The sequence below is a fragment of the Schistocerca americana genome, chromosome 5 (assembly GCF_021461395.2).
Source record: "Schistocerca americana isolate TAMUIC-IGC-003095 chromosome 5, iqSchAmer2.1, whole genome shotgun sequence".
Taxonomy (NCBI): domain Eukaryota; kingdom Metazoa; phylum Arthropoda; class Insecta; order Orthoptera; family Acrididae; genus Schistocerca; species Schistocerca americana.
The window spans coordinates 37,548,507-37,562,127 of record NC_060123.1 but is presented as its reverse complement, the minus strand read 5'-3'; the positions used below and the strand labels follow the sequence as shown (position 1 = coordinate 37,562,127).

At 43.2% G+C, this 13,621-nt stretch overlaps 1 pseudogene; it reads left to right on the top strand.

The window, feature by feature from the left end:
* Nucleotides 1-3,883: 3,883 nt before the first annotated feature.
* LOC124617295 lies at nucleotides 3,884-4,000 on the top strand (annotated as a pseudogene).
* Nucleotides 4,001-13,621: the final 9,621 nt, after the last annotated feature.

Below are 13,621 nucleotides of genomic sequence, written 5' to 3'. Positions count from 1 at the left end.
ATCAGCTGTCGCATGATCGCTCCGCACAGAACTTCTTCCCGACTTCTCTCCTTTTCAACGTGGAGTTTGCGGTGAATGGAGTTCTTTCTGAGTACGGCTTTGATCGTTATTATAAATCTGTATACTTTCCATAGTGTTCATTAATGACATTGGATCCTCGCGAACCTAGTCACATCTCTCATTCGCGTCACAATCTGTATTCCAGGCTTCAGTGGTTACACATTTTGTTGTTTCCCGTGAGCCAAGATGTTGTCTCCCTTTAAACTTTGCAACCCATCCAAGGACAGATCCAATGACTCGAATCAGTCCTACTTCTCGGGCCTTTTCCAAACCCCCAACCACGAATATCCTTGCCAAGAAAATTAGCGCCTAGAAGTCGTCAAGCACATGAAGTTATGAGCGCTGGCCTTCCTACCCTTTCTCTACCTCGTGACGTAAATATCGCAGATGATGTGTGACTTGCACCATGCGATATCTTTTCTGTACGGAATGCGATTATCTCCTTTACCTTGTGAAAGACATATCACTCCACTTCTTTCTCTTCGCTGGGCTTGGCAGATAAGCAGACGAGTGGCTTCTGTCACTACGTAACTAGTCTTCGTCACTGTCAGGTTCTGGATCATCCACAAGTATTTCACAATCAGGGAGGTCTTCTTCTGCGTATTATATACTTCAATGTAGACTATTCTAGTTCCATGATGTGTATTATTACCACTGGTTGCCACTGCTTTAACTACCACACTGATTATGAACGAATCTGCATTCTCTCCTTTACTGTAATTTCTGTGGATATTTTGTGTGTGTGTAATGCCTAACAATCATCCCCACTATGTTTGCAGGATGCATTATCACACCATTATGTTGATAGTGAGAGTGAAGTGACGCGCTACGAAATCGGTAACACCACAAACGGATGCAACACGACGGGGGGGGGGGGGGGGGGGGGGGGTTGCTATTATATAGGTTTCCATGCTGTCATGCGTAAAATCTGTCTGTCTGCTTCCCCTAGATGTCGCATCGAACACTTCGTCAAGTGACTTACAGTACGCCGCGGCCTGTGGCGACGATAGCACACACTGAAAATAACTACAGTAGCTGGAGGAATACTGTTCATAATGGTTACAGTTACAAAAGTCACGTTATCATTTTAGGTATGGTCCACTGTGGGCGGAATATCTCATCTTCGGAGCTTACAGTGTAACTGGTGATGGCACTTAGTTTATAAATTTTTGTAAGCAGCGCCTCAAAAATATTCATACAAACTTCAGCTCAACTGCAATTGCTATCGCAGCTTGCTATAAGTTCCTCGTTAGATCAAGTCGATGTGTCACGATTTTGTTCGAAATAGTTTGCGAGAGCAGCAACCGAGGAAGAATTATAATTAATCTGTGTATGGATTTTAGCGTTCAGGCTGTCGTGTGGATTTACAAAAAACTGGAAAAATCATGTATGGTACCAGTCTACTGATTGTTACTCTTGCTTTCTTTGATTCTAATTTGTCTCCTGTTTCAACAATGAAAATTGTCTATGCATTGAGTCATAAGACGGAAACATCATACGAAAATTTTAAAAATGTTCAAGTAGTAATCGGGCAAATCACAGAAATCGTCAATAATGAGATCGAACAATATTTTTTAGTAGATTTGATTTGAGTGACGAAATTCTTAAGACAGATTCCTTTTAGTGATACGAATATGTAGGTTTCTTTGATTCATTAAACCTATTTGTGGCGGACCGGGATTCGAACCCGAGTCTCTTCATAAGGCCGGTGCGCTGAACGCTACGCTATCTGGTCACAGTGCTCACCACAATCCCACGGGCTACCCTAGGACGCCTCCAGTCAGAGCATATTCTCAACTTGTACCACACACTAGTGATGTAGTGCCCTTGCTCATTAGCCTCAATACTCTCGGAATCTCATTGGTTGCTGTAAGAGATCGAGCTTTGTGTGCATCTGCAACGTGTGGCTATTATCTGAAAGATAGCATTGTTCCACAGCTGGCTGGTATTATAACGTCTTATTATTTGCTGTTAGTGACTGTTTCGGCAGTTTAGCCGTTATCAGACATATGAGTTACTAGTGAACAAATCCCAGCATGACGAAGATATGCGAAAAACACTCGGCGGCCTGTAAGTTTTGACACTGCGTTGTCATGGTGGAACTTGTGTACTCTTAATTCGTGTGTTTCACAATGGCTAATCGACCTGAAGTGCTGGTACCAACAAATAAAAGGATCGTAAAATCAGCCAACTGTGGAAAAATGTTATCTTTTGGAAAATATATATATATATATATATATATATATATATATATATATATATATCGGCTGAGAATCCACGAGCAGTAGAATATTTGTGTGACACCTTGCTTTCTGCCGTGGTGTCGACCGCGACATCCGCGTTGCTGGGAAACCCCGGAGCTGGCTGCGGCGCCAGCAGCAGGCAATTTGCCAGGCGCCGTGCGTGGGCGTGGCCTGTGGATTCCCGGGGCATTGTCGCGGCCGGCGTCATCCGCGTCCTTTTGTCGCGCGCAGGCCTGCCAAGAGGTGCGCCTGCGAAGGAAGCGGCAGACTTCCCGCGAGACACGCGTACGCTCGGCGCACAGTTGAAAGCTCGCCAGCTGCAGGTGGGAACGCAATGTCAGGGACGCCGTGCGTTTCTTGCATGCGTTTCGTACTTTCCTTTAAATCTTAACGTAATGACTTGAGTAACATGAACATCTCTAATTGTAAGAGCGTGTCGTGCATGACTGACTCGTCTCTTGTTAAAAGAGGTTGTCACGGGCTTAAAAAACGGAGAGAGTCGTTGCTTTTGCAACATACAATTTCTTCGTGACGCATGTTGAAATTCTGAGCTGTATAACGTCGAGTATTTTTACAGTAAAGTGGAGACACCTGATCTAAGAGTTAAATGTGCACGTTGAACAACATTTCAAAATTCATCTTTAGGATCTTCCATATTGGGCCAAGTATAAGCTGCACTTTTTCCCCGAAATTCAGCCACAAAAAATGAGAGTGCGGACTATTTGTGCAACCTTACGGGTACATTTTCGCACCATAGTATTTTCAACTGCAGCGGTAGTTCTCTGGAGCAACAGTCTTGCTGGTGTTTACAAATTAGCCGTCGTAAATGTAAATGAAGTAACAACGTAACCGTCTTCTGTTGTTGATCTTTCACCAGTTTTTAGCAATACTGAGTTTTGACGCGCACATTGTTTTCAGGTGCCGTAAAAAATATGAATATTGCTTTAAGAAATGTTCCCGTATGAACTAGATATTGGCAAAGGTACGGTAAAGTGGCCGGAGTAGGAAAGGTGGATATTGGATATTTCTTGCCTAGAACAGTGCTCCTGCCTCCTGAGAAGTTGTCAGACAATAAATAGTTATACTGTACAACTTCACTGTTGTCAGAGAATTTGACAAAAGGAAGCTTGCTCCATTATTTTTTAGTAAAAAGTTTTCTGATTTTCAGTTCTCTGATGTAAGCCGTTTGTATTATATTTGTTGCCTCACTTATACATAGAGTAGTACTGTTTTAGCAATATCACGGTTTAGACAACATCCTTTGCTTCGAGATATAGTTTCTCTTTCCTTTTTTCGGTAAGATAGTTTTGATCTGCGAATCACTAGTGCCAATATGGCTTCCAATCGTGAAAATGACCACATTAATCGTCGGGAGAAGTGTCCGAGATGGTCAGTTCATTTTTAACCCGTTAATCCCAACGAGAGTTATTAATCTCCATATATCACGCAGAGTACTACAGATCGACTGCTAATCCCGTTTGTGTACGAAGCTATTATCCGTCATTCTATCCCTTTATGACGATTTTGAATTAATTAATTAATGATAATTAAGACCATTTCTGTTCTCTTATATTTGACCTGGCAACGGCCTTGCCGCAGTGGATACACCGGTTCCCGTGAGATCACCGAAGTTAAGCGCTGTCGGGCGTGGCCGGCACTTGGATGGGTGACCATCCAGCCGCCATGCGCTGTTGCCTTTTTTCGGGGTACACTCAGCCTCGTGATGCCAATTGAGGAGCTACTCGACCGAATAGTAGCGGCTCCGGTCAAAGAAAACCATCATAACGACCGGGAGAGCGGTGTGCTAACCACATGCCCCTCCTATCCGTATCCTCAACAGAGGATAACACGGCGGTCGGATGGTCCCGATGGGCCACTTGTGGCGTGAAGACGGAGTGAGTGCTATATTTGACCTAGTGCAAAAAACCGTTGAAAACAAACTGACGCATGTGCTTGGTATTGCTTAAGATACTAGGTCATCAAGCTGCCGAGAAAATATGTACGGAAATCAGAGCAACACACGTGGGATCTTAATGCCATTTTCTACAGCAGCAAAGCAATTTAACATTTCACGAACCACTCTAGAAAGAAGAGTTCTAACAAGAACACAGCTGTAGCAGATGGTAAAAGAAATATTATGGGGACCTTAATGAGTGTGGTCGATGAAGACTAAGAATAAAAAAATATTTAATTATATTTTTCAATTGGAGAAGCTATTTTGTGGATTTACAGTGTATGACCCACGGCGAGTAATATTTCAGTTGGAAGAGCGTAACAATATACCACATCGTCTACATACTAATAAACTATATGGAAAAGTATCCAGAATAGGCCACATTATCCCGCTGGGTAGGGATAAATAAACACTACGTACGCCTTCAGAAAAAATGATATAGTTACTGTCATTTTTTCACTTCAATTTTTTTTATGTTATACCTTATAATAAATGGATTCAAAATGTGTAAGCGGTCAGCTTCTGTGTAACCATGGACTGGTAAAAATTCAGTTTCACTTTGAGTGACCACTTTACGCTGCCTTCTCCTACTATTGTGAACGGCACATTTTAAATTATACTGTCAATAATGACGTTTAAAGAAATAGTGAATGGATAAGAGTTTAGTCATTTTATATAACTACAGTATATGCATTATGTGTGTAATGGAAAAATAAGAAAAAAAATTATTTAAAGAGTAAAATTGGTGTAGTGTTACTATCCCACATCGCTACGTCTCAGAACGTTGGCAAGTATAGTACCAAACGGAGGTAGCTGCCGCCATGTGTTATTTTGAAGCGCAAACCATTGCCCAACGAAAATTTTGTTAAATGGTCGAAGATTCGTTGCCAAGAAAAAGGTTTTATGACAGCATTGTTAATCATGGACTGGTTAGCGACTGTTTGAAATCACAGACCTGATGCTCTGCTGAGTAATGGAGTTATGTTGATGCTGAATGCCTTTACAGGCCACCTCACATCTCAAGTGCAGAATTAACTTGCCCGGCTGAAGACAGAACTAGTCTTAAACTTGTAGGTAAGAAAGTAGTCTAGTAAGAAAAAAAAACCATCAGTCAGCGTAACGTTTGATTGGACTTCCTCTTCATGGTGCATATTATCAACAGATAGTATCATTGAAGGGTTCAAGAAGTGCTGCATGTCTGATGGTCTGGACAACGTCCACTGGGAGAAGAGTAATAAAAATACCGACAGTGGAGAAACAAATATGGAAAGCGAACTTAACAGTGACGTTGGCGAAGACTGTGGTTAAAAAGTTGATATTTCTGTGTAATTAATCTACCTTTCAAGATAAAAAAAGCTTTTGCTCCTGCCAGTTCCGACTTATTTTATTTATTTTTTGCACAGAGCGTTTCTGGAATTAATTCGCATTTTCAAGGGTGTGTTTTTCGTGTATTATGGCATTTATGCATTGTACTTTCGATATGTGAGCTGCTGCATCAATCTATTTCCTACACTTAAACGTCTAAACACACACAATTTTATAATTAACGATGACTTTTTATGTGTAGTTAGTGGCGAATTAAAAAAAAATCTTTTCCTTAGGGTTTTCTTGTAATCCTCTTACGCAGAAACTCACACATATTAAACGTCACTAACGCAATTTACAGTGCACAGTACACGCTGAAAACGCAAACGTACAGTAATAAACAGTTACGAAGATATTTTACATATAGATGGTGCTGCAGATTGATCACAGACTATATGGATTATTCTTGTGCAAAGGGTCTATTTCGTATGTATTTTGAATTATTATTTGATTGTATAGTAGTTACAATGGTACCTATTTCTATGTATCACTATTTTATTTCCTTATGCAGATGCCTCGATAGTATCCTTAAATACGTACATATTGTAAAAATGTATGTATATGTGTATGTGTATGTGTGTTCCACGTCTTCTCCTAAACCAGTGGGCGGATTTCAATCAAACTTGGTACACACGTCCCTCACTAACGGACGGGGGTTAGAATCACCTGTTTATCATATTCAGGAGATATGTCATAAACAATGAGATGCGTGAAAACCTGCCGCTGCATGCGTAACGTTCAAACTTTTTACTTCTGCGCTACGAACTGTATTTGCAATAAATTTCGCATATAGTATCCACACATGCAGCTCAAAGTACCTACAGAAATATATCATTGTACGACACATGGTTCAAGAAGAGGAGGAGAGCAGTGTTTAACGTCCCAACGACAACGAGGCCATTAGAGACGGAGCACAAGCTCGGATTAGGGAAGGAAGGGGAAGGAAATCGGCCGTACTTTTGTCAAGGGAACCATTCCGGCAACCAGTTGAGGGAAATCACAGAAAACCTAAACTAGAATGGCCTGACGCGGGTTTGAACCATCGTCCTCTCAGATGCGAGTTCAGTGTGCTATATATTGCGCTACCTCGCTCGGCATGGCTCAAGTGACATCACAATCACTACGATGCGTGGAAAACTGCCACATCATATGAAAATACGGTATAAAGGCTAGGAAAAACATGAAGAAGAAGAGGAAGAAGAAGAAAGAACAAATGCTACGAAGATACAGTATACAACAGAATAACATTCTTCATTGATATTCTAGTTAATAAATTAGACATAATAAATCTTGCACGTCTAATAAAAATGTACAGGACTATTACAAATGATTGAAGCGATTTCATAAATTCACTGTAGCTCCATTCATTGACATATGGTCACGACACACTACAGATACGTAGAAAAACTCATAAAGTTTTGTTCGGCTGAAGCCGCACTTCAGGTTTCTGCCGCCAGAGCGCTCAAGAGCGCAGTGAGACAAAATGGCGACAGGAGACGAGAAAGCGTATGTCGTGCTTGAAATGCACTCACGTCAGTCAGTCATAACAGTGCAACGACACTTCAGGACGAAGTTCAACATAGATCCACCAACTGCTAACTCCATTCGGCGATGGTATGCGCAGTTTAAAGCTTCTGGATGCCTCTGTAAGGGGAAATCAACGGGTCGGCCTGCAGTGTGCGAAGAAACGGTTGACCGCGTGCGGGCAAGTTTCACGCGTAGCCCGAGGAAGTCGACGAATAAAGCTAGCAGGGAGCTAAACGTACCGCAGCCGACGGTTTGGAAAATCTTACGGAAAAGGCTAAAGCAGAAGCCTTACCGTTTCGAACTCTTTGATGGGGACATGCTGCGCCGAGTGTGGGAGGAACTTGATTATCGGCTTGATGTCGGCCGAATCACTAAAGGGGCACTAATCGAACATTTGTGAATGCCTAAAAAAACTTTTTGAGTTTTTGTATGTGTGTGCAAAGCATTGTGAAAATATCTCAAATAATAAAGTTATTGTAGAGCTGTTAAATCGCTTCAATCATTTGTAATAACCCTGTAGTTATTTCCGAATTAGACTTGCACAATTGATAAGAGCTAGTTGTTCGTTATCTTTATACCTTTGTCAGTAATCTTCGTGCACTCATCTCTGCACGTACTAATAATTTCAGCAGCAACAAAAGCAATGATTTATTTTCACCTGGTTTGGTAACCATTTGTAATGTTCATAGAAGTGTCATGAGAGCAGAGCTTTCAGTCAAACCTACACGTTTATCTTGTTGCCAGGTTCAAATTTGCTTATTTTGCCAAAACACAGCGAACTTTACACAGTGTCACCTCACTAACGTGTTGTGCAGACAAACCTGCAAGAGAATTCTGAAACGGAGGATTATTAAGTTTAATTAAGTGAGGAACTAAAGAAAAGTAAGGTCAGCAGCTTATGAAAAAGCACACCCTTGTTACAAAAATGAAAGTGCAAAGTCTTCACTTACGTTGTTCCAAAACCCATAGCATTTCTCATTTCACCAGCTATCGGCTCGGGTTCGATCCCCGGCTGGGTCGGAGATTTTCCCCGCTCAGGGACTGGGTGTTGTGTTGTCCTAATCATCATCATCATTTCATCCCCATCGACGCGCAAGTCGCCGGAGGCCGTAGTCACAGGACATTTCATGTCATGAAGCTTTGCATACTAACCATATGGTAAAAATAATGTCCTCTTTGCATGCTATCATTTACCAAAACCTCATTTCGATATCTCGAACCTTTTATAAGATATAAGGAATGATGCGGATATTTCACTCTGGTTTTACCGTTGGCGCGCGCGATCTCAAATAAGTGTGATACATCAGATCAATTTTTTTGAGAACAGCGACAGATAGAGACCACCACCAAAGTCTAAAGAAAAATTTAATAAGTTAACTAAATTTCATATACAGCAATGTATTATGTAATATGCACCAAACGCAAAACATAGCGACCCCTATTTTTCATTGCAAACTTTTTCAAATTTCTCGCTGTGTCTTACTTGCTTGCATATATTCCAATAACTATCATGATTAACGAAATGATGGGAACATCGACATTATGCTGACATATAAATCTGTAATTAAAGCAAAAAATATTTTTTTTACCAAATAGTTTCTTTCAAATCGTTTGAGAAAGATAGCAGGGCTTGAGCCTCGGTTCAGGCATCGCCGACCGGCCGAAAGCGACAAGCACTGTCGGCATCCTCTTCTGAACAAGGGAAGGAACACGCACGGCGATTGGGACGAATACTGGCCAGTGCGCGTGGGCCACCGTATCCTGCAAAATGAAAAGATCTCATTTTACTTTGACATTTCTGGGAAACATAACGTATCTTAAGGTACGCCTGACGTTACCATCTCAGTCCTTATTTTGAGTTCTATAAGTACAGGCCTTTAAAATAACCCAAGAGAATAGAAAGACTGGAGAAAAGGCGTATCTGTATTTAAAAAAAGTTATTAAGTATGACGAGCTACAGAGGAATAAGTTCATTATACACCACATATAAATTACACTACTGGCCATTAAAATTGCTACACCAAGAAGAAATGCAGATGATAAACGGGTATGCATTGGACAAATATATTATACTAGAACTGACATGTGATTACATTTTCACGCAATTTGGGTGCATAGATCCTGAGAAATCAGTACCCAGAAGAACCACCTCTAGCCGTAATAAAGGCCTTGATACGCCTGGGCACTGAGTCAAACACAGCTTGGATGGCGTGTACAGGTACAGCTGCCCATGCAGCTTCAACACGATACCAGAGTTCATCAAGAATAGTGATTGCCGTATTGTGACGAGCCAGTTGCTCGGCCAACATTGACTAGACGTTTTCAGATGGTGAGAGATCTGGAGAATGTGCTGGCCAGGGCAGCAGTCGAACATTTTCTGTATCCGGAAAGGCCCGTAAAGGACCAGCAACATGCAGTGGTGCATTATCCTGTTGAAACGTAGGGTTTCGCAGGGATCGAATGAAGGGTAGAGCCACGGGTCGTAACACACCCGAAATGTAACATCCACTGTTTAAAGTGCCGTCAGTGCGAACAAGAGCTGACCGAGACTTGTAACCAATGGCACCCCATACCATCACGCCGGGTGACACGCCAGTATGGCGATGACGAATACACGGTTCCAATGTGCGTTCACCGCGATGTCGCCAAACACGGATGCGACCATCATGATGCTGTAGCCAGCAGCCAGAGTGGCCGAGCGGTTCTAGGCGCTACAGTTTGGAACCGCGCGACCGCTACGGTCGCAGGTTCGAATCCTGCTTCGGGCATGGACGTGTGTGACGTCCTTAGGTTAGTTAGGTTTAAGTAGTTCTAAGTTCTAGGGGACTGATGACCACAGCAGTTAAGTCCTATAGTCCTCAGAGCCATTTGAACCATGATGCTGTTAACAGAACTTGGATTCATCCGAAAAAAAGACGTTTTGCCATTCGTGCACCCATGTTCGTCGTTGAGTACACCATCGCAGGCGCTCCTGTCTGTGATGCAGCGTCAAGGGTAACCGCAGCCATGGTCTCCGAGCTGATAGTCCATGCTGCTGGAAACTGTCGTCGAACTGTTCGTGCAGATGGTTGTTGTCTTGCAAACGTCTCCATCTGTTGACTCAGGGATCGAGACGTGGCTGCACGATCCGTTACAGCCAAGCGGATAAGATGCCTGTCACTTCGGCTGCTAGTGACACGAGGCCGTTGGGATCCAGCACGGCGTTCCGTATTACCCTCCTGAAACCACCGACTCCATATTCTGCTAACAGTCATTGGATCTCGACCAACGCGAGCAGCAATGTTGCGATACGATAAACCGCAATCGCGATAGGCTACAATCCGACCTTTATCAAAGTCGCAAACGTGATGGTACGCATTTCTCCTCCTTACACGAGGCATCACAACAACGTTTCACCAGGCAACGCCGGTCAACTGCTGTTTGCGTATGAGAAATCGGTTGGAAACTAAGTAGCGTGTAGCATCCCTTTTCTCTTTGATGATGGAGGCGATGCGCTAGTGTATGGATTCCAGGTGATTCAGGATATATAGCGGAACCGTTCTGATCTGTGACTGTTAAACCGCCGCCACAATTCGTGGGGACTGGTCTGAGCTGGGTCCAGCTCAGTTGGTAGAGCACTTGCCCGCGAAAGGCAAAGGTCCCGAGTTCGAGTCTCGGTCGGGCACACAGTTTTAATCTGCCAGGAAGTTTCATATCAGCGCACACTCCGCTGCAGAGTGAAAATCTCATTCTGGAAACATCCCCCAGGCTGTGGCTAAGCCATGTCTCCGCAATATCCTTTCTTTCAGGAGTGCTAGTTCTGCATGTTTCGCAGGAGAGCTTCTGTGAAGTTTGGAAGGTAGGAGACGAGGTACTGGCAGAAGTAAAGCTGTGAGTACCGGACGTGAGTCGTGCTTCGGTAGCTCAGTTGGTAGAGCACTTGCCCGCGAAAGGCAAAGGTCCCGAGTTCGAGTCTCGGTCGGGCACACAGTTTTAATCTGCCAGGAAGTTTCATCATTCAAATAGTTCCCAAGTGGACTCTGTCGACCAGATGGGGATACAAGGCGACGTCCGGTACGACTCCGTCAGTACAGCACAGTATCACACCAGTGTCAACACTACCTGAAGACAGCATCAGGACGGTGTCTACGATCACCAGCTTGAAGTGCCAGCTAGACTATCTACAAGTGGTCGTAGTCATCGTTCACTGGACGCAGGGCGAGACCAGAGTTAAAGACTGATCAGTGTCAGTGAAAATTAGACTACTGCCGCGCACCATCTTCATTCGACAATGAAATATTTGTAAGGTTTCTATAAATAAATTATTGTAATTGTTGCCATAATTTTGCAGTAGATGTTGCTTAACCGAGCCTACGTAGTTGCTGCCACCTCGTAATAGCAACTGCTTTCGGTGGTAAGGGATTCTCTTCCTGCCACATTTTTATGTTTGACGCCGAGAGCATTTTGTGTATACAAGACACAACCGGGCAGTTCTGAGTCCAAGATTGATGGCGAAGAATAGTGTGGCCGTTTCTGTTGTCAACAGCAAGTACCGCGAGCGAATGGGACAAGTCTGTTTCTAAACAAGACACCAGGTGCATATCGCCAATGTTTCTACTGTTGTGCGGCTTTATCAAATGTAAAAATAATTGATGGTAAGAAAACAACCGTAAAGAAACTACTCAGTAACGAGCCACCGGTGACCACGGGTCTCTTACAGCAAAATACGCAGAAAATACCCTCGAAAAGCTTCTGAAATTTTGTCAGTGATGTCCCAGGGCAGCACAGTGGCATGCTACTAGACGCATCCAGAAAGTAAGTTTCCCAATTTAAAAAAAAAAACAAAGACAACATGGTGATATGAAAACTTTTATTGGCAACAGGTACAGCAAAGTTTGAAATATTTTTCGACATAGTCACCAAAAGAACTGAGACACTTGCCCCACCTGGCCGAGCGGTTCTGGGCGCTTCAGTACGGAACCGCGTTGCTGCTACGGTCGCAGGTTCGAATCCTGCCTCGGGCATGGATGTGTGTGATGTCCTTAGGTTAGTTAGGTTTAAGTAGTTCTAAGGGACTGATGACCTGAGATGTAAGTCCCATATGCTTAGAGCCATTTGACTAAACAGCATTCGTATCGAGGAACGCATTATCTTAATTAATTTTGTCTAATATAAACACAAACCCTGGGATTTTTAAATCATTTGCTTCATTATCTTTAGGTTCAAGTATGGATGGGGAAACACCTTCCGGAAAAAGAATGGGATGAGGTGTGCATGTCGGTCGGCTTACACCAATTTCTATTGAAGAAGAACCTGCGCCAGAGCGAGTACTTCACATTATACGCTACAACTGTACGGTTGCGAAAACAAGTGTGTACCCAGGGCAGGCGGCTTAGGTTGTACGAGTGTATGCAGATACCGCGCTGTCCATGGATGAAAAAATCGGGTGGACTTCGCAAACTGACATCGAAGACGACGTCAAAACTCACTGACGTACTTGTATAGAAACCGTAAATAACTACAAAATGTAAAAAGTGCTGTCCATTGCTTTTTTTAGTGCTTAGAGCCATTTGAACCACTTGCCACATCATAGGATCAACTTTTGTATTCCTGTGTCGTAGAAGTCTGTCAGCTGTGAATGGACCCAGTGTCTGACAATTGTCTTCAGCTCTTCGTCGTTGTCAAAACGCTGGCCAGAGGACAGGAAAATCTTGAGATGGAAGAAATATCAGTGATGCTCCAAAGCGTTTCATTTTGTTATCGGCTGCAGGTTTTTCGGCACCCACTTTGAACACAGTTTCTTGAACAGCAGGTGCTTAGTGACAATTTCATGCAGCAAAAATTAAATGTAAATAATACGTCTTCTGTAGTGGGTGTCGCTCTACTGCAGTGTCACACATGACGAATAAATAGGAAAACAGTAGAACGTCTGTGTAGGACATCTGTGTTTTTACCTACGCTGTCACTTGGCTGAATGTGTATGACGCTCTGTGGCATCATTCAAACACAGTCAACGTGTCACACTAGCTGTGTATCTCTAACAAAGTCGACGTATGTCCTCACCTCGGTGGCGATTAAAACGATTTCGCTCCCGGCTCGTCTCGAACCACCAACCTTTCGGTTAACAGCCGAACGCGCTAGCCGATTGCGCCACGGAGGCCTTCATTTCTCCTCACTTCTGCTCTGTTTACCAATGCAACTCGTATACCTTCTGCAGGCATCTCGCAGAATGGTAGCATCTGCTTACGCCTCTTCACATGGACAACATGTATGCACACTGTAGCGAGGCTCATAAACGAGTGACATCGCCAAGCATGACATTATACTACAAAATGCATACAAAACAGTGTTCCGCCTACACATTCAGTAAACCTCTCAGGCAAGGGGAATACTCTTCATAGGTTGTTGAACTTCCCTTTGATTCAGTGTACTGCCATGTGTTACATGCTGCTTGAGCTAGCTCTGCTCTCTGCGGGAAAGTTAAAAAAATGAA